This window comes from Heliangelus exortis, chromosome 5, assembly GCF_036169615.1.
Source record: "Heliangelus exortis chromosome 5, bHelExo1.hap1, whole genome shotgun sequence".
Lineage (NCBI taxonomy): Eukaryota > Metazoa > Chordata > Aves > Apodiformes > Trochilidae > Heliangelus > Heliangelus exortis.
In genome coordinates this window covers 967,329-988,827 of record NC_092426.1, presented here as the reverse complement: position 1 = coordinate 988,827, position 21,499 = coordinate 967,329, and the positions used below count along the sequence as shown (strand labels likewise).

At 48.2% G+C, this 21,499-nt stretch overlaps 1 long non-coding RNA gene across 1 annotated transcript in view; it reads right to left on the bottom strand.

Annotated features, from left to right (window-relative positions):
- The window catches only part of LOC139796682 (uncharacterized), a 113,506-nt gene that overhangs the window by 29,852 nt on the left and 62,155 nt on the right, over positions 1 to 21,499 (bottom strand). The window contains exon 2 of the long non-coding RNA XR_011726090.1: positions 10,463 to 10,602. This is a non-coding gene — a long non-coding RNA (uncharacterized lncRNA). The remainder of the gene's footprint in view (positions 1 to 10,462; positions 10,603 to 21,499) is intronic.

Here is a 21,499-nt window from a genome sequence, read left to right as displayed (position 1 = left end):
CCAGGCTCTGGAGTTTAATGGTTTCTCTGACATCAGCCAGATGTGACTCGGTGCTGATGGTCCCACACAAACCACGCTAATGGCACCTCAGAGCAACCTTGAAAAACAAAAAGCAACCTTTAACATCAAGCTGACAAATAAAAAGCTGGCTCTAGCTGTCAGGATTGCAAAGGCAGCTTTGAAACCACGAGTAGGGTGATGCTGGGCAAACCCCTTCCTCTCTTGGTCTCAGTTCTTGACTGACAAAACAGTTGATGTGGGGAAGGGTGGGATATGAGAAGAGCTGGTGGCTTGGATGTGAAGGTGATGATGAAAATTCTGCTTCCTGAGGGAGATTTGCCATTTGTTACCATCTGCCACAAACCTGGACCTTTCCAGTGTCCTCAAGACCCACAGCTGTGACCAGTGCCAGCACTTCATTCTGACAAGACTGAAACAGCCTCACTCAGACTGAGAACTCATCTCAGTCCATTTTGCTGTTTTTGGAGCAGGGGGGAATCTTCTGGCAGTCCCGGAGAATTCTCAGAAACTGCTTCCATTTACAGTCACCACACTTCCTAACAGGATCCCCTCCCAAACTTTAGCCCAAAGAGCCAGAGCTCAGAGCTCCCCAGGCACTACACAAAAGTTCTGCAAGGCTTTGACACTTCCACCCACCCAGGCACCTCTCTCTTCAACTTTTTAATGGGTGCCCTTTTAGGAAACTCAACTTTGATATCTCCTTCCTCATTAGCTGTGGAAGAGAGATCTTTTGTCTTGGCTCAGTTTGGTTCCTTTGTGTGTGATGTGTCTGAGAGGGAGCAGCAGGCCATGGCTCCCCAATTACCTCATCCAATTAAAGCTGTCCAATTACCACATTGTATTCCTCTGCTCCTTGTCAGGGACCTCATGACTTCTTCACACCAGATGAAAGACACCCTTTAAACCTTTGCACAAAGTACTTTGCATACTGATGTTGCCTGGATCTCTCTGCCTGTGCACCTTTACACTCAGGATTCTCAGAAGGGTGAAAGAAGGTGTGGGAAGGAGCTGTGCTGCCCCACTCCAGCTCTGCTACAGCCCAGGCTGCTGTCAATAAGGGATATACAGCACTGGGGGGGGAAAAAAAGCATCTCTGTTTTGGTTTGAACTGAAAGGAAACAGTATTGAGGCCATCAGATTACAGCAGCAAAGCACCCAGGATTACTGTTCCCAAATTCTGCAGAGCAAACTCAGCCTGCTAAACCAGCAGGGACCAAAGCATCACTGAGACCCAAGGAACAAAAGAGGAGCCTCTGCCAGCAAAGACACAGGATGATCCACCAGCTATGGGAACACCACCAGGAGATGAGAAAAGCAGTTCTCTGACAGAACACCCAAAGGAGCTGACACCAAAATACCACCAAGAGAACCATACACAGAATCACAGAGTCACCTTAGTTGGAAAAGACCTTCATGATCACCAAACCCAACCATAACCTAACACTGACAAGACCTTGCCTAAGCCATGACCCTAATCACTATGTTATACAATTTTCTAGAACTTTTCTATGTCTATATGATTCTCTGGAAGAAGGAACCCAACCCCCATGTCCCACCTGCTCTGCTCCAATGTCCCCTCACGCCCAAAGCTCTGAAGCTGCAGAGGTTCCTCACTGAGTCCTCAGGCAGAGCCCAGTCCATGGCCACCTCACCAACTGGGGCAGCCCAAGCCCAGGAGATGCCCGACCATCCAACGGGACCATCCCATCAGGAGAGGGATGGGAGCTCTGCTTTATTCTGATTTTTCTGGTGGATGGGTCAGGCACTGGAGCACAGCTTGAAACACGACAGCCTTTCTTTGGGTGGCTGTTAAAGATTTAAAGGTTATTGCAACAATTTTGGTAAAGCTGCTGTGAGACACAGAATTCATTGGGGACCAGTAAAGCTCAGAATTGCCTGATTAACATTTGTTGATTACAATATAACATGATTACAGCTTCTGTACAACACCCTGACATATTCCACATAACAGTGGGAGCCTGTAACTGCACCCTTGCTCCTCAGCAAGGCAATTCCACAGCAATAAAAGCTCTGCAGCTGGGGTCTGATCCAAAGTTACAGGAACCAAGGGAGATGATGCTTTTGTTTCCTCTGAGCCTGGGACAAGGTTACCATTACCTTGGAGCACCAGGAGTTAAATCATGTGGAGGGTTAAATCACAAATTTTTGTAACCTCATAGAAGTTAAATCATAGAAAGGTTGGACCAGATGATCCTTGAGGTCCCTTCCAACCTGACATTCTATCATTCTGCATCCATTTCATGCTGTTCTTTATCAGAGGTTTGCTTCATTTAGAACTCAGATTCCGACAGCACAAATAACAGTCATTCATAACAACACAAATGGTTTGCCAGTGCTGGAGGCATTTTGATGAATTTTAAATGTTTAAAACAACATCTCTGGGTTTGTATCAATTACAGTAGCAAATCGATTTGCCCTGATTCTGGGTATCCATTTATTTGGTTTCTTCTAATAAAAGGAACACCCGATACTTATTAGGCCAACAGTTTATTTACACCACTTTTCACAGAGGTATAAACAGTCTGAAAGCCAAGCCTGCTCCCCGGAGATGAAATTCAGTTCAGGACTCTATGACAGACCCATGATAAAACCAACACAGGAATCTTTGGACTGAGTCCAGAGAAGGCTCAAGTGTCCCACGGATTGCAGCCTCCTGCCTGGAACAGACTCGTAGAATCCCAGACTGGTTTGGGCTGGGAGGAACCTTAAAGCTCACCCATTCCCACCCCCTGCCAAGGGTCAGAGTCTGCCTGATCTGTTACTTGATGATTTGACTTGTAAGAGATGAGGTATATTTATTGGATTCATCATTAAAAATACACACCTGGCAAAGCCCCTTTCAAAGCTGCCGTTTTGTCCCACTTTGCACACAAGTGCCTTGGAGTGTCGTGGCAGTGAGATGCAAAGGCAGTGAGAGTTTCATTTCCAAAGCAGGAAGCATTCTAAAGCAATAGCTGAGATATTTCTTCAGAGCTCTTGGCTTCTGAATGTAAAAATTGGTCTAAATCAATTCAGAGTACTAAAAGGATCTTCCTGATGAGCCCACAGCCCCTAGCTGTTCATCCTGGATCACACCCATTAATCACAGATAATTCAGTTTATCTCTAATCTTGGGTGGTTAAGCCACTGTTGTGCTGGTGATTTGTGCACAAACCATCCAGGCTCCCAGGACCTCTCCCAGTACCATTTCCTTAGGATACAGCAACACATTACATGAATCATCATGGACAGCTGGGAAGACTCAAAACAATCCTGACCTGAAAGAGGTGGCAAAGAAACCCAGCACTCCTCTTGTCACTGAAACACAGCCCCAAGCACACAAACTCTTTTTATTCCTGTGGTCTGTCTTGCAGAGATTTATTATTTCAGGCAATGTTGTCCTTAATCTAGAATAAATGCAATTTTAGCCCCACGCATCTGTTTGCTCTGTGAGTAATGAAAAGTCATGAAGGAACCTTAAGCTGTTTTTGAGATGATCCATTAAAAGTTGACTCAAGGGATCAAGGGCCTAAGAAAACGAAGAATATCACATGATGAAGTGTGATAGTATTTCTAGGGTCATCTGTTTCAAAGTTCTGTGAAGTGGAAAAAAAGCTACTCCTGCAAAAAAGGACCCATTTTTTCTCTGCAGCAAGTGGTGCCAGGCTGCCACAGCCCTCACCAACTGCTCCTCTTTGTCCTGCCATGCTCAGAGCCTTCCAGCTGCACAGGGGCCAAGATCATGCTGGAAACTCTCAACATGAAAAGGAAAATTAAACAAAAATGACCCAAACAAAACAGCTTGATTTGGTCTGATTGTCTCTGCTGTCCCCTGTTGGATCCTCCCCATCTGGTCCACTTCTCTTCTGCCCATGCAGTGTCCAAACTGGGCAGACTGGTGCTCCTCAGAGCCAGCAGGGACACATCTGTTCATATGAAATGAGGGGCCTGGCCATCACTTCAGGGGGGAAAAATCCCACACCCCAGAGTCCATGGAAGACAAATGTGCAATGCACTGTGCTGCTGCAAGGCTGTCCTGGGCCAGAGACTCTTCTCCTTTCCCTTGAATTGCTCCCCTTAGAATAAAGCAACACCAAGAACCAGAGCAAAGATGCCTTGAAAGGTCCCTTCCCCCCCAAACCACTCTGTTTTGTGTGAAAACGAGCTTGTCCTCTTCAATTGTGTGGAAAGCAACAGGAGTTTTACCCAGCCCAGCCCATGCTGAAGCACATCAAGGAGCTCTCACAGCCACCATGGTGACTCCAGGAGCCACCTGAGCTGCTCACAAAGCCCAGCCCAGCTCAGTCCATAATAAAAATCATCTCCAGACTGAGTAAAGCTGCTCCCTGAGGGTTTACATTCCCCAAGCTGACACAAATTCCTCTTTTTGGCAGACTCTTCACTTGGTAACACTGAGTGCTTGCAGAGGACCTTGAGGTGCTCAGTGTTTGGCAGACCCCAGCTCTTTTCAGGCAAGTTCATTTTCACCTTTCCCTCTGTGCTGAGATGACACAGATGTCCACATTTCACTTCTTGAACTTTTCTAACAATCACAAAGAGTGGCAGAGCTGTGACACAGCTTCAGAGGATCCATGTTCTGTTCTTTTTATCACCCACAGGCAATCTCAAAAGACATTTCTTCCCCTGACATGTATCAATAAATTAGTCATTTCCACCAGGACAAAAGCAAAATTCCTGTCTCTCCAGGACCACCAGTCAAAGTTTCGCCCTCCCCAGTTATTAGCTAGACAATTCTTATTCTTGGAGCTTTTCTAGGATAACTAAAATTTTCTTTGCTTCTGCTGGAGATTGCTCTAATCAGGACCACAGCTCCAACACCTCTCTGCCCTTTTCCATCAGCAGAAAGATCAAACACAGAATTGTACTCCTGACCTTCAGCACACCAGACATCTGTGTGCCTGAGGTCCAACACTGCAGAATTTCAGCTCTCACCTTCCTTTTAGTGTTTACAAGAAAAGGACCAACCTTGAGCCTGGCAATCAAGAAAGCTCTTTCTAGGGATGCTTCCCAATTAGTCACTGTTCCTCTGGTTCCTTCCCAGAAGGACCCTACCCCACTGCCCCCAGCTGATGAACCTCACATGATTTCAGTCTCACTATCACAGACATTTCTTGTAGAAAGACAGAATCTCCAAAGCAACTTTGGACACTGCAGGACTTTGATCTAGAGGCACAGTTTGGTGTTGCTGTGGCTCTGGAGTTCATCCAGACCACCCTGTCCCAGCACCACTGCAATCTGCAAGCCAGACTTTTATTTTAAAACAGGGGGGATCTTATCCACATGGATAAATCCTTGATGGGAGGGGATGGGGGTGGCAGAGCTGGGCTCCCCTCAGGATGCTCACTGCTAGGAAAAGAGGCATAAAATTAAAAATTTGGCCCCTTCCAGCCCCAGATCTCCTATGATTCTGTAATTTGGTTTGTGTGCACTCCAGGCACAGGACCTGCTCCAGCCTGCATACAGTTTCTAAAGAAAAGATAGAACAAGGCTGGAGGAAAGAGCCACAAGAAGTCAGGGAATGGTCACACTGAAATACTCACTGGCCCTGTGGGCAGTGGCTGGCAGAAGGGACGGGGGCTTTCTTTATTTAACATTAAACAAACAAATTCCTTTCCCTCTGCCCTTCAGGTCACAGATTCATTTTAGTATTCTCATCCCCCTGCATCCACAGGGGAGAATAACTGACTCACAGAGGGAGGGGATGGACTGCCTAAGCATAGAAATTTGTTAATTTTTAGGTCATTATCTGCTGGTGAATACAGGAGTGAGCTGGAGCCTGCAGACGAGAGAAAATTCCAAAGGAAAACATTTCCTAAAGGAAGCTCTTAAATGATTAACTTAAAAACACAACTTTAAGCCACTAATTAAAATAATGCAAAACACTGGGGAAAACATCCTTGGGTTTTGCAGTTTGCTGGGTGTAGAATTCCTGCTTGCTGTTGCTCAGGTGCTAAATAAAAGCCAGGAGACAGGCAGAGTTCATCTGGGTTCAGAGCTGAGGGTGGTGGCAGGGCACTGCTTCCTTGTGCTGAGTGGCTGCAAGGAGCATTTGCAGTCATTTGAAGAACAAAAAATATCAGTACAGGAAATCGAGTTGACAGTGAAATTTAGATATAGAAATGCAGCTGCTGAAGCATTTCAAATAAAATGATAGCTTGGGTTAGAAGGTGCTCTTTAATACTGAACTTCAGATGACTTCACTCTGAAGGAGGTTATTAACTCCTACTTTAATTTGTAACTGGAAACTCGTGTTCCCTCAGCATTGTCCCTGATAGCACAAGAATTATGATGGGAATCCACAGTCCCACCACACTTCTCAGCCCCTACAAGAGGCTCTGATGGCTCCAGGGCAGCTGGGAGCTGCAAGCTGATCCACAGCACTGGCTCAGGAAGTCAAAGCATCAGTCAAAGCACCAGAACTCAGTGCTACCCCTCAAGGGAGGGATGGAGAATGCTTTGGACCCAACCCCAGCAGAACCCATTGCAATTCTGTGCTGTGAGGGTGCTGAGCCCCTGTGCCAGGTTTCCCAGAGAAGCTGTGGCTGCCCCATCCCTGGCAGTGTCTCAGCCCAGGTTGGATGGGGCTTGGAGCAACCTGGGCTGGTGGGAGGTGTCCCTGCCCATGGCAGGGGGTGGCAATGGAGGAGCTTTAAGGTCCCTCCCAACCCAAACCAGACTGGGATTCTAAGTGGTGTCCCTGGGACATTTGGTTGCCTTTTCCATGAATCTGGGACACGACCCTGTCCTCATTCCCCTCCTGCCCTCAGCTTGTGCCATGGATGTGTTTCCCCACTCCTCCCAGAAGCTCATGCCCAGGTCTGCCCTGTCCTCTGCTTTTGTCCTGCTCCCTCTGGTGCCATCTGCCCAGCCCCTTCCTCAGCTCCCCCCATCCCCTCCCAGGCTGCCACACTCTGCTCACAGTCACTGCCCAAAGCTTCCCCCCCAGCCCCCAGCCCAGGCTGCTCCCTGCAGCTCAGCACTCGGAGCCAGACAGCCTCTCATTCCCTCCTGATTTTTTTTTTTTTTTTTTTGCTTTTTTTTCTCTTGAATAATCTACACCACAGCTCTTCACACCCAGCCAGGTGAGACACAGCAGGGTTCTCATCTTGATCATTGCAAGATCCCTCTTGGGACCCTGGAAATGCAAACTCAACCTGTTAAGAAACTGCAGCCAAGTCCATCTTTCCTGGCTCCCCCATCCATGCCATCTCCCTGGCTGTGCTCTGCTCTCCATCACAAGCATCACTGGAGCAGAGCTGAACTTCCAAGACTTGACAAATCCTCCCCTAGCTCAGCAGTTCTGCCACTGTAGATGTGTGTGAATACATATAAATGCCTCAAGCTTCACACCAAGAGCAAGAAGCAAGCAGCAAAGCTGCAGAGCCATGCCCTGAGGTGTCACAGGAGAGGATGAGCTGGCTGAGAAAGTCCAGGAGCTTGGAGGTGGAATTCCTCAGGAGACAGCCCCATCACTGTCCCCATGGACACCACAGCTCTGCCTGAGGGTGTCCTGACACCACTCAGCACCTCACATGGACAGGAGATGCCCCAGGAGGTTTTGGTGATGAACCCTGTCAGAACTGAAGCTGCTTTGACCTTGGGCAGCAGTGAATTTCTCTGAAATCCATGGAGCTGCCCCATCCATGAGGAACTGCCCTTGCCTTGAGGAATCCAGGGCTGGATGATGGGGCTGGGGACAGGTCCCTCAGGGCCACTTGGGGTTCAGTTTGGGTTTCCCCATGGTATGTTACAAAGCAATGCTGCAGCCAGCACCTGGCTTCTGCTCCTTTCATGAGATGCCCTGGAGCGTGTCTCAGATGAAAATCAAATGACACCTTGGATTCTTTTTCAAAACTTTTCTGTAGTTCTTGATCTTTAGATGCTTAGCAGAGCACATCACAAATTATTAATAAGTGAATTACATTTCCCCGTGCCCTTTCATTAGGCTGCTCATCACAGCCAAGCTTTCAAAGTCCAGAAAATGCAATGATTGAAAAGAGAGAGGTTATATATAGCTCCATAAATCTTGCCATTAATGAGGGTTCACAGGCAGCCAGTGTACACACAGATAATCTCTCAGACACAGCTACAAGTAGCCCAGACAAAGCAATAGTGCCTCTAAATATGGAATGAAACAAATGATTCATGAAACTGCTGTTAAACCCAAAGGAGAAACAAAATGTTCACCTTCTGCTGAGCCACGCACCAAGCAGAGGAGAGCAAAGCCTGAGTGATAACCCCCTAACACCTGGGGATGCTCTGGACCAGGCAAGTGACCCAGAGAGAACAGGGTGGGAGAGTGCTGCCCTCTGCTCCCTCTCCCAAAGCCAGGATGGGAAGATGTCACCTGCCTTTCAGCAGCATCATCCCCAGCTGGAATTCCCAGGAGAACAAACTCTCCTGTCCTTTGCACTGCAAAGCACTGGATTAAGGAAACCTTGTTCATCCTTCAAATCCACACCAGCCTGGCCATGGTAATTATCCCTGCTTTTCACCTCTCCTGTAACAACTCTCTTCATGCAAATGACAAACAAGAGGTGCCCACAGTGAAATCCACCAAACCCTGCCCAGCCCCACCAGCTGCTTGCCTTTCATTTGCTTCTGAGTAGGAGATGCACATGTTCATAGCTTTGGAGAGCAATTTATGGAGAGTAACAGACTGCTTAATCCAACAGCAAAGCTGAAATGTAAGCCTTGAACCTTCACAACACTTCTGTGGTAGGAGGAGAGAAAATGAAAGATTCATTATTACAGAGAAAGTGGTGACAAGCTGAGGGTTCCTGGAGTCATTGATGGCCCCACCACTGATAAACAACCAGGGGATGGAAACGTTTGCACCAAAGTGGGCCCAGGGCTGGGAAACCCCCAGGCAGAGCTCAGTAAGATCCAAAAGGGATCAGCAGGGACAGGCTGGGTTTCCTGGCTGTTAATCACCTCCCCATTGGAAAATGCCACGTTTATCTCTGGAAATGCCACTGCAAGAAGGCAAACCATCATTCTACAAGCTTGTTTTTCCCTCGAGTCTTACAGAAAAGCTGCAGGCATGAACAGCAGTGTTTACAGACCCTGTCTGAATACAAATGTGCCACTTGGGATTGTCATGGCCACACGTAATTAAAACCTCTAGATTTGTCAGGGCTTTCCCCATCCACAGCAAACCCTGAAATACAAACTGCTCCTTTCTGCCAACAGCAGTCAGCTCCCCTGCACACCAGAAGTTTTGTTTCATCACAGGTTCCTTCTTTTTGACTTGTTGGCAGATTTTTAGGTTCAAATCTAGTGAACATCTCAGCATGGAACCATAGAATCCTCATGGTTGGAAAGGACCTTCAGGGTCATCGAGTCCTACACCCCCTCAACCCCTGACTCATCTCCTGAAGCACCACATCTTGGTATTTTTTGAACACCCCTGGGCTGGTGACTCCACCACCTCCCTGGGCAGCCTCTTCCAATGCTTCCCCACTCTTTTGGTGCAGAAATTTTTCCTGATGTCCAATCTGCTCCCATCCCCTCTTGTCCTGTCCCAGTCACTGGGGAGCAGAGCCCAAGCCCAGCTCCCTGCAGGCTCCTTGCAGGGAGTTGTAGAGGACAAGAAGGTTTCCCCTCAACCTCCTCTTCTCCAGGCTGGACACCCCCAGCTCCCTCAGCCTCTCCTCCTCAGCCTCTTCTCCAGACCCCTCAGCACTTTGGTTTTTCCCCTCTCTGCACCCTCTCCAGCACCTCCATGGCCTCCCCACCCTGGGGCACCCACAGCTGCCCCCAGGACTGGAGGGGCAGCCTCACTGAGGCTGAGCACAGGGGTAAGGTCACCTACAGGACAGGACATGCCTGAGGGGATGGGGCTTGGAGTAAAACAAGGATGGATTCTGGGAATAACCTCAAGTGCCAGCCTGGCACCCCCCAGTCCCACCCGGAGGCCCTGCCCAGGGAGCACACAGCTTGCTTCCACCCAAGGGTTAGCCTTTGGGGACCACACATCACACCAGCATCTCCTTCTCCCACTACTTCTCAGTGAAAATTTCCCAACACACTTCCCCAGGTTTGCAGTTTCCATTCCCTGATTTCCAGCATCCCGTTCCTGTATCCATTACTTCTGATTTTTCAAAACCCATTTGATTTTCAAACCCAGAAACTGAATTTTTGACTCACAAAATGCCAAACCCAATTGTTGATTACACATATTTTTTCAAAGCAGCTTTTTCAGATGAAACACATCCCTGAGGGGGGTTGATCAGCTCCACATGCCACTCGTGTCCATCCCAGCAGGTCCCTCCAGGCCACCACTCACACTGTCACTTTTATTTCCTCAATTTGTAAATATAAAAAATGGAACATGATGATGGAGCAGGATGCCACGTTTTATACTTAACAGCAGCATTTTACTCCCAGGTTTTTATTGAACTTTCTTTGACACACTTACCAACCTCCTCTCCAAAGAAGGTTCCTCTGCTCACTTTCTGTTCCTCCAGCAATGTTCAGCCTTTCACTCTTCTGTCCACAACCCAAACCTCTGCTGGGCACCGAGGGGGGGGAGGATTCAGGACTTCTGTCCATCATCTCCTGTGAGCAAAAGAAAAACCAGTGACAAAACCATTTACCTCTTCACAGCATCCTGCTTTTTCTCTGTGTTCAGTCAGGAGCTTAAAGAGCCATCCAGGAGCTGCAGTCTTACCCTGATGTGCACACCTACACCTCACCCCCTGTCTCATGTCCAAGCTTTGCTCCTTCATGTCACACACCAAGTGTTTATGCTCTTTTTGCTAAGGATTAAATTAACCCCATGTTGAGTGGGGCAGAGGAGGGGATTGTGCCACAGAGGAGGGAAGGCCACAGCTTCATGTGATGGGGACAGGGCATTGCAGAGAGCAAATACAATTAGAATCCCAGTCTGGTTTGGGTTGGGAGGGACCTTAAAGCTCCTCCAGTGCCACCCCCTGCCATGGTCAGGGACACCTCCCACCAGCCCAGGTTGCTCCAAGCCCCATCCAACCTGGGCTGAGACACTGCCAGGGATGGGGCAGCCACAGCTTCTCTGGGAAACCTGGCACAGGGGCTCAGCACCCTCACACCAAACTATTTCTTCCTCATGTCCAACCTCAATCTCTCCTCTTCCAGTTTAACCCATCTCCCCTTGTCCCATCACTCCAGGCAGCCCTGGGGGCAGAGGGGTCTCTGGCTGCAGCATCTCCCCTGGTACCCAATGCTGTGCCTGCCCTTCCTGGGCTGATTCCCATCCTCTGATGGAAGGACCACCCTGACTTCTGCAAGGTGAAACCATGGTGATGGCCACAATCATCCCAAATGCCACGGATTTTTTTATTTTATTCTGGCATAACAGCCATCCTGACATTTCAATCCCTGCTCAGGCACAACTTAAATTGAAGCTGGAGGCCATTCAGGGCTTCTTTTGAATCCTTGCAATGCTTCCCACCTGTTACATCTGCAAACAGTGTAGATGCTGTAAAACAGAAGTACGTTTCCAAGGAATGATGTCACTAATGTCACTAATGAAACTAATGATTAATTCCATTAGATTAAAATTATGATCTACACACAGAGATTGTAAGGTTACTTGTATTTGATGAGTAGGCTTCCTCTGCAGGCAGGGGGGGGTGTGCACTGCCAGCAACACTCATGACTGATCATGGATAAAATCAATATCTTTCTGGAGTTCAAATTCTGAATACAGTTGGTTTATTAAATGCTTTTTACATCCATTTGTGTAGCAAGCATCCAACATGGGCTCAGCAGACTACAAAGGTTGTATTTTATAGTAAGATGGTGAATTTTAATATCATTCTAGAGAATACTGTAAATCTACAAGCAAGAAGAAGCAGGTTCATGCTTACAGAAGGGGTATAAGTAGTGAGATACCACTGAAAACATGAGGTCAGACCCTTGAGTATCCAGAGGGATGAGGCCATCTGGGGGGATGAGTCCAACACCCACTGTCAGCAGCTCGAAGCCACTTGTCCCCTGGGTGATGGCAACAGCTGCCTAGACAAGCTGGCTCTGAAAAGGTGGTCAAACTGATAACAATTTATCCAGTCAGAGCAATGGTATCATTTGGGAAATCTTATTTTTCTCCAGTTTTGCATTACCATGGGCACCAGCAGGTTTGTGCTGCTGTGGATGAGCAGTCAGGGGGAGCTGAGCAGGGAGGTCCAGACAGCCCCATCAGCTCCACAGAAATACAAATCTACCAACCCTGAAACCTAGAGAACAAAAGCACTGCACCATAAACCTTCAAAGCAGCTGCTAGATCAAGCTGATTGCTGCCTGGAGAGATGGAAAGCAAATTTAACTCTATTTGTGAAGACAAAAAAGAGAGTTTGTGGTCCACAACCCCCCTTACATTTTGCAGGTTCAGTCCCCTCTACCTACTTTTTATCACTATTTTAACATCATAATCAATGTGAAGCAGCTGCCTTAGCAATGCATTGTCTTAAAGAACAGAAAGCAAGAATTTACTAAAGGAGGTCCCTGACACATCCCTAATGCCACCAATGATCCTGCAAAGCAAAAAAAGAAGGTCTGAATCCAGAGTGGTGGCAGGACTGCCCCTGACAGCAGAAAAAGGGAAAAGCCAAAAACCTGAAATTCAGCTCCCTGACCTCCATCTGGCCAACAGACTCTCTGTAACAGCAGGTGTAAAAGCTCTGCACAGAAACAGGGTTTTAGAGGGGTCTGGTTAGATGAAAAAATAATTGATGCTGACAGCCCTGGCGGGGCGATGCAGAACCTCCACTTGGAGAGGTGCTGCTGCTGCTCCAGGACAGATATAAAAACTGAAAAATATCCACTGTGGGGAAGAGGCAGTGATCCAGCACTGCCAAATGATCCAGACTATAACGTTATGATGACAGATAGGCACTGAGAGCTACCAGAAAAGTCACCCCTGTTCAAAAACTATGGTTTGAAGTAGAATTTAGAGGAAGAAGTGAATTTAGGGCACAGGAGTCAACCCCTCCCGTGGTTTGGGAGAGAGGGGGAGAGAGGAAAATCATGCTCCTGGGTTAAAACATCAACAGGTTATAACTCCATGGCAGTTCATCTATTCCAGGCTCCCAGGCAAGGCAGCTCCAGCCCTGCCTGCTCCTCCCCTGCTCAGCATTCCCGGGAGCCCGAGGTGAGGAGGTTTCCACACCACCTCTCCTTGCCAGAGCAGACACATCCACATCCCATGGATGGATCCATCCATCTGGCACCTCCAGGCTCCCCAGAGGTAGGTGCAGCTCAGGATGTGCTCTGGATGTGCCAGCACACCCGGGGACACTCCAAAAACACCCAGAAAGGAATGGTGGGAAGGGGGGAGGCTGTCCCAGCATGGAGCACACAGAGCTGCACAGTGCAGCTTGGCAGGGAGAAAAGGTCTGGGGCAGGGGGGGAAGAGAAGCCCAAAATGGAACTAAAACCTCAAAATACTTAATTCTGAATTTTCTTCTGAACAGGCACAGAGCTGTTCCCACAAAGTCACCACTTAATCTTCCAAGTGAGATGCAATGTCCTGCTCCTGCTGCAGGTTGGATTTGTTGCTGGATCTTGTTTGTAGAGACCAAGACAGATGGGAACAGAGCAGCCCCAGGGGTTACTCCCTGGTAACCCAACTAAACAAAAAGAGGCAGATTCAGGCTGCCTTTTTTACACTGAGGGTGGTGAGACCAGGCTGCCCAGAGAGGCAGGAGATGCCCAATCCCTAGAAATATTCCAGGTGAGGTTCTGGGCAACCTGATCTGGTTGGAGATGTCCCTGCTCACTGCAGGGGATTGGACTGGAAAGGTCCCTTCCCACCCAAACCAGTCTGTGATCCTCTGATCCTGTTACCCCAACTCCAGCAGCCCAGCCCTGGGTTATCCCAAGTGGAGCCCAATGGGAAGGGCTGGAGATGCCAGCAGGATGCAGCTGGAGATGCCAGCAGGATGCAGCTGGTGGCTGCAGAGGGATAAACCCTCAGGTATGACCAGAGCCAACAGAAACTGCTTTTCCAGAGTACCCGACCAGGACCCTTCAGACCATCCAGTCCCACCACAACCCAGCAGTGCCAAGGCCACCCCTGCCCCATGTCCCTCATCCCCACATCTCCAGGGCTCTGAAACCCCTTCAGGGACGATGGGGACTCCAGCCCTGCCCTGGGCAGCCTGGGACAGGCCCTGACAACCCTTTCCAGGGAGAAATTCTTCCCCAGCTCCAACCTAAACCTCCCCTGGCACAACTTGAGGCTCTTGTCCCATCCCTTGTTCCTTGGGAGCAGATCCCAAAGCAGTCTGTACACACACTGCTGCTCCCAGGAGGAGAAGCCCAGAGCCTCCTGAATTCTATGAATCTATGATTCTATGACCCTGCAGCACCCCAGGAGCTGGGTGAAGCACTGGGACAGAGCAGTCCCCAGCTCTGCACCACTGGGACCTCCTGCTCAGGCTGGTACCAGATTTGTGACTCGGAACAAGTCAAAGCTACAGACTGATAACAGAATGAAAAAAAACTTTACAGTTGTACTTGAGTGTCCTTCCCTCCATCCACAGGGCTTTTGATTAGCTATTAGATTAATTTCTTCATTCCACTCTAACTACAGTGCATGGAGATTAATTTATTAGAGGTTTTGTATTAGTCAAAGAATCTTAAAAAACACTGATGAAAAAGCAAAAAAAAAGACTTTGAGACCAGTACCTAATGAGAGCTTGTGCCATCTCTAAACTTCTGTTAACTTCCAGATCCCCTTTGAAGAAGGAAAGTTTTTTTAAAAGTTTCCTAAGGTGACATAAAACTTTTTACAATAAATGGTATTTTTCTGCTGAACCCATGTAGAGATCTGAAACTATCAAGCAACAAGTCTGCCCATTAAAGCCCCTGACTTCTGTGGATATTTCACCTCCATTAACTGGGAAATTGCTCGGCCCCATTGTCAATCAGATAAATGTCTTTTCCCTGGAAAACCTTGGCAGATGTTAACAGCAGATTCCACCTTCTTGTTTCTTTCTAGATGTACCACAATGCTCTCTGCTTTGAAGCTCCTCAGCTTGCTTTATCCTTTCTTCTTTAAGGAGCAATTTCTTGTTATTTCTTCTGCTGGAATAACCTGTCTGGAGCAGAGAAGTCTGAAAGCACAAAGACTCCAAGTCTCCAGCCTTGCAGAGCTGGGAGCATCTGCCTCATCCCAACGTCTGCAGCTTGTCAGGAACAGTGAATCCATGGGACTGCCTTTGAGTCTCCCTGGATCGTCAGAGCCTGGTGAAACCTGGGCTGGGAATGACAGCCTGGATTTGCATTGGGCCCAAGCCCAGGAGGACTCAGTCCTCTGGATGCAAAGAATCTGGAGCTGCACACACCATCTGCCAGTGCTGAGGGGCTTTGAGCAGCTGCTGGGAAGCAGAAACCAGCTCCAGCTCTATCCAAAAGGCAAATCTGAGAAGTTCACCTTTTCTACAGCAGGAATACAACCTTTCCACAAAAGCTGTTGTGCTACCACTTTGTAGTGAGAAGATCCCCCAGACCTGGGTGTCTGTCCAGCCAGGGCTGCTGGCTGCTTCCCCAGCCTGGCTGTCCTCCTGGGAGCCCCAGAGAACAACCCACCCACAGGGCATCAGGGGAAGAGAGCTCAGGTCTGCAGAGGAAAGGGCTGTCCAGCCCCAGGACCTCCTCCAGACCCACAAACCAGAGCAGAGCCATTGTGCAGTGTGCTAAGATGGGCACCCCCAGGCAGCTTTGGGAAGCTATCTGAGGAGCCTGAGTCAGAAACATGGATTTTCTCAGCACCTTGCTCTAAACCATGGGAAAATACAGATACCTGACCCACCTCCAACAACAGCCTCCTCCAGGGTGGCCTCCAGCTCCCCACTGCCAGAAGAGGGACCCTCCCTCATCCTGGGGGGCTTTCCTCAGCACCTTCCATTTTCATCATCCCTCCCAGACCCAGGATTTTCCTCTTTCTTCACTCAGCACTAACACACAGCCCTTGCTTGGGATGCCTGACCTTGCTGATGGTTCCTCTGCTGCTCAGGGACAGCCTCTGCTCGGGTGACCCAAGGTCCCACACAGCAGCTGAGGTTTCATACCCTTCTATTCACCAGAAACACTGCACACTCACTTGTCTGCAGAAGTGGCAGGAGGGTTACAGAACTGCTGTGCCACTATTAGCTACTAATGCCAGTAGTAAGAGAACATAACTTTTTTTTCCCCCCTATAAAATATTTAGGCTAGAACACATACATATTTATCACTTTTAATCAAACGGAATGAAAAAGTTCTTCTTGCTTTAGCTTTGGAAAACAAAACAAGTCTGATCTGACAACTGCTCCCTGCATTCTCTCCAGAAAGGCAACAAAAAAGGTTTGGGGAAGAATAAATGTTCCACAGGACATGGTTTGGGAGCTGCTACCAGAGAGGGGCTCAGTGTCAGCACCCCAGGCAGAAGGTGGCACGGTGCTGGGCAGCCTCCTGCACTACATCTGCTCAAGAGATCCTCAACAGTTCTGCCAGAAAGGAAACTGAGGGACTGAAATGAGAAGGTGGCCTGGGTAGCTCCTGGGCAGGAGTGTTCTGTGGGCTGCAGGGCAGAGCTGTGCCTGTCAGGACAGAGCTGGGTGCATCTGGTACCTCTGCAGGACCTCACTCAGGGTCAGACATGGTACAGGGATATCTGACTCTTTTTGTACCCACTTCCCAAAATAAACCCTGCCTGCCAAGAGCTTCAGCTCCCTGCCAGTGAGAACTCTGGCCCTCCACAGTAGAACCCATTCAGCTGGGCTGTGCCCTCCTTGCTCAGGGCCATGCTCCACACCAGAAGGTCTGATCTCTTCACCTTTGCAGTACTCCTGTGCAGCATTTGTGCCCTGAGCTGTTTCATCATGGACACATGAGCTGCATTTTCTGCTTGGACCCTACAATTTCCCCCTTTAAAGCAGGCAATGCACTGGACCTGGTACTGCAGCCCAGTGACCTGGCTGAGGGCAAAGAGAACCTGACCCATGTGGGAATAAGATCAGGGAATTTTACTTCCTGCAAGAACAGCAACAAGGTTATTTATTCATAAAAACCCAAAAGGCTCTTCTCAAACTGTGTGAAAGGACAGAGTCTGGATCCCTGCTCCTAAGACATTAATCAAACCCAGACTCAAGTTAATGATGCCAACAGTCATCCTGGGCTTCTGCTGAAGTTATTTAATCTCAGGCTTTTTGTTTACTTTCCAGCAGTAGTTTGGAGAGTCTAAAAAGTCTGAGGAGCTTCATGTTCTGAGCAGGGAAGGAATCTTAGGACTGATACCACTGTTTCTTACTTTTTTTCTACTCAGTCAAACTTAAATTACCTGCACAAAACTTCAGGATGGCATGAGGCACACCAATGCCCAAAGTCAGTATTTTGATCAGTCACAGAAGACAGCAAACAGGAGCTTGGCCATACAAGGAGCCAAGGTGCTGACAGAGTCTTGCTGAAATAATGCTAAAAAATAATGAAGTCGAATTTATGAATGAAGTTTGTGTCGAGGTAAGGCAGCATTCCCTTCAGCATTATAAACAGGCCTTTGATGAAACTTTCATAAATGGTTTAATTTTTCTCTTTTATCTTCTCCCACACTCTCTCCAGCCCATCTTTCTTCAGCATCTGCAGGGGAACTGATGGTTCAGGAGCTGGGGGATCCCTCCCAAAGATGACAAGCCAAGGTTTCTCACTGCCTTGTTGGAGGAAAGCTCAGTTACAGGTTTCAGATATGATCCAAGGGACAACCAGCCTTGTTCTGGAACATGGACACTCCCAGGGAGGTCCCTGGGATACAAACAGCATCTGCATGCAGACAGAAAGGGCTTAGCAGAGGCCACGGGGCAGCCTCTGGTGGAACCCTCAGCTCTGTAGGAAGGGCTGGGGATGCACTGAGGGGTAACCCAGGAGAGGAAAAACACCTTCTGAAATGGAAATGATGACACCAAACTTCAGAAGGAGGACAGAGGGATTGCAGCCACTCTCTGCTTATGTTTATTTCCAGGAGATGAAGAGCTTGCCCAGCTCCAGGAACCCTCCAGCCCTGGGGCTCAAGGGCACACATTGCACAACCTCCCAAAGTTGTCACCTCCTGGTGATCCCCAGCTCCTGCAAAGCTGCTCTGGTGCAGGGAAGGGTTTTTTAAACCTTTTAAACCTAGCTGAGGTGCACAGGTTCAGTTCTGATCAGGGAAGTGCTAGCTGATTCCTAGCAAGACAACACAGCAGTTACTGCAGGAATACACACTCCTTTTTTGGTTGGGTTTTTTTTCCTTTTTCCCTTTTTATTTTTTAATGTACCCCCAGAAACATTCTGGTTTTATTTTAAATCTCCTGCTGAGCAAAATGTGATATTGTCCATTAGGAAAGAAGGGAGGGGGAAGGAGTGAATAGCTTTACTGCTCTGAAAACTTCCAGATGCCTCTTCAAAACATTTTTTGGGAAGTATTTGCTGATGGAGAATCTCCTGCAGTGTTTCCTCAGGTGTGCTGTAAGATTTGCACCTGCTTCTCAGATGAGAGTGAATTTCACATCTCTTCTTTCCAACCAGAGTAATGTGGCTGGGAATGGGCTTGGCTGAGACATCTCTTCCTGCAGTACTCAGCTCCAATGAATCACAGAATCCTAGAATCATAGAATGGGCTGGGTTGGAAGGGACCTCAGAGCTCATCAAGTCCAACCCTTGCTCCACTCCCCCCGTGGTTCCCAGCCCATGGCACTGAGTGCCACATCCAGGCTCTTTTGAAATATCTCCAGGGATGGAGAATCCACCCCTTCCCTGGGCAGCCCATTCCAATGCCTGATCACCCTCTCAGTAAATGGAAGCAAAGGCAGGGATGATGTGGATGCTGCACTCCAGAAACCAAAATCAATTCACCAGGAGACTCCTCTTTGGCTTTTCTTGCCCTTCCCATGGCTCTACCAGCACCCAGCACAGTAACACATGCACAGGGAAAAAATTCCACTGGTGTCCTGCTGCATCCAGGCACTGGGCAGAGCTGGCATGGCCAAGGGCAGGAGGAGAGGAAAAACCAGACCAGTCAGAAATCCTGGCTGCTCCTCTGCTGCCAGCAACACATTATTCATGTTGGAAAGATTAGTAATGTAAAAAACACCTGTATTAGTAAATCTTTTCTGGGAGGTATGTGAGAGTTCAAAAGAATCATTTAAATAGGGATGGGCCTAAGCTGAAGATGGTTTTTTGGTTCAGGTGAATTTCTCTAATGGTTGGATGCTGCCTGCTCCAGCAAACACTGTGGTCTGCTCAGTGTGCAGTTCTGGTCACTGTAACTGAACAATTACTGTTTCCATGGGAAATGGGAAAAAATACTACTTGCCAGCCATTTTAGTCATGAGTTTGGAGTGGATCAAACCCCTCAACAAAGGCTGGAAGTAGCTGGGTGCATTTCAGCCCTGCAGCCATCTGCCCAGCTCTGCTCTGCCAGAGCCCCCACCTCCTGCTCCCCTTCCCAAACCACTCAGCAATGCAAGGACAGGCACTGCCTGTCACACCAAAACAGTCTGAAAACAATTCTAACAGTAATCATGTCCTTTATATCACATCCACCACCTGTTGGCATTAACATTTGCAAATAATATTGAAGACTTTTGTCCCTCTTTTGCATAAGCGGTTTTAATTACAGCATCGCTCATTAATACCAGTGCTAATAGTGTCATCATTACTCTACGATTCCTTAATCATGTATCAAGCTCACTGCAGAGCCAACACCATCTTCATTCTGGATGTCAATTGGATCTAAAGATGACCACTGAACAGAGTTATGCAGATTTATGCAAACACCAAAACAAACTCATCCCCATCCTCAGGCTGCAGGTCCCACAGCAAGGGCTGCTCAGCTGAGCTGACACCACTGCAAACCACGACCACCAGCCCAGGGCAGTCCAAGGCTTCATTTGTTGTGTGTAGGTTTGAGATGCCATCAAATAACAACTGCTAATTACTGGAATCAGAGAATCATAGAATGGTTTGGGTTGTCAGGGCCCTCTGCAGGTCCCCAGCCCAACCCCCCTGCAGTATCAGGGACACCCTCACCTAGATCAGGTTGCTCAGAGCCTCCTCAAGCCTCACCTTGAATATCTCCAGGGATGAGACCTCAACCCCCTCCCTGGGCACCCTGGGCCATTGTGCCACTGCCCTCATGGGACACAACTTGTTCCTCACATCCAACCTAAAGCTGCTCTTCTCTAATTTAAACCCATTTTCCTTCATCCTCTCCCTCCAGCCCCTTGCACACAGTCCCTCTCCAGCCTTCCTGTAGCCCCTCAGATACTGGAAGGTGAAGATGGAGAGGTCACCCAACCCATCCCTGAGCCCCAGGACAGACTCAGCCAGCCCTAACCCCAGCCCCAGCCCATGTTCAGGTGGCCCTTGAGATCCATCTTGCTGCAGCCTCTGCACAGCACCAGTGTACCTGGGGCAGGTTAAACACAAAGCACTGCAGCCCAGCTGGCATCATGGCTGGGTCCTCCTCAGCCCAACACTGAGCTTTGTTGCCTTTGACTCTCCATGTCCCTGATGTCTTGTCCAGACACACAAACACTCAGCAGTTTCTGTCACATCAGAGCAAAAGCCAGAAGGGTGCTGAGCCCCTGTGCCAGGTTTCCCAGAGAAGCTGTGGCTGCCCCATCCCTGGCAGTGTCTCAGCCCAGGTTGGATGGGGCTTGGAGCAACCTGGGCTGGTGGGAGGTGTCCCTGGGCATGGCAGGGGTGGCAATGGAGGAGCTTTAAGGTCCCTCCCAACCCAAACCATTCCATGATTTGATGATCTCAAAATGTGTTGGAACTCTGTGCTCTGTGACAGGGGGTGGATTGGCTGATTTTTAAGGGCCCTCCCAACCCACCCCAGCCTGGGATTCTGTGCCCCTATGGATACCTGTTTGCTCTCTGCAAGGCCTGCAGCCTGCACAGAACACTGCTTTGTTCTCCATTAGCTGGATAAATAAATAATGCACTCCTGTGCTTCTCTGTGCTTTATTACTTTTTTCTTTTTTTTTTTTTTTTTTGTAATTTTGATATGAAAAGTTGAAAAATTAAAAAGTTTTACACCTAACCCTAACTGGATATTTAATCCTCTTTGCAAGCTTGTGTATAGGTTTCATACCTTAAGGTTCTGGTGCATAATTAACATGCCCTGCTCCCATCATGGTTTTCTGTTAGAAAAGATTCTGGATGTTATCAGAAAACACCTTCTCTAATTTTAGTATGCAAAATCCTAATTACAGCATGAATTTTTTATTTCTTAATTCTTTACCATTTTTATTCACCCTCTGGGTACTGCAATATAATTAATTCTGCTTTACTTTTTCTAATAGATTTGTGTGTATTACCATATATATTAAATTTTCAGTCCTGTAACTTTTTTTCATTTTTATTGCTTCCCACACTGACAATGTTCACTTCATTAAAAACATGTAATCCCTGAGCCACGATCAGGGCACAATTGCAAGGTTTGTGTGAGAATAAC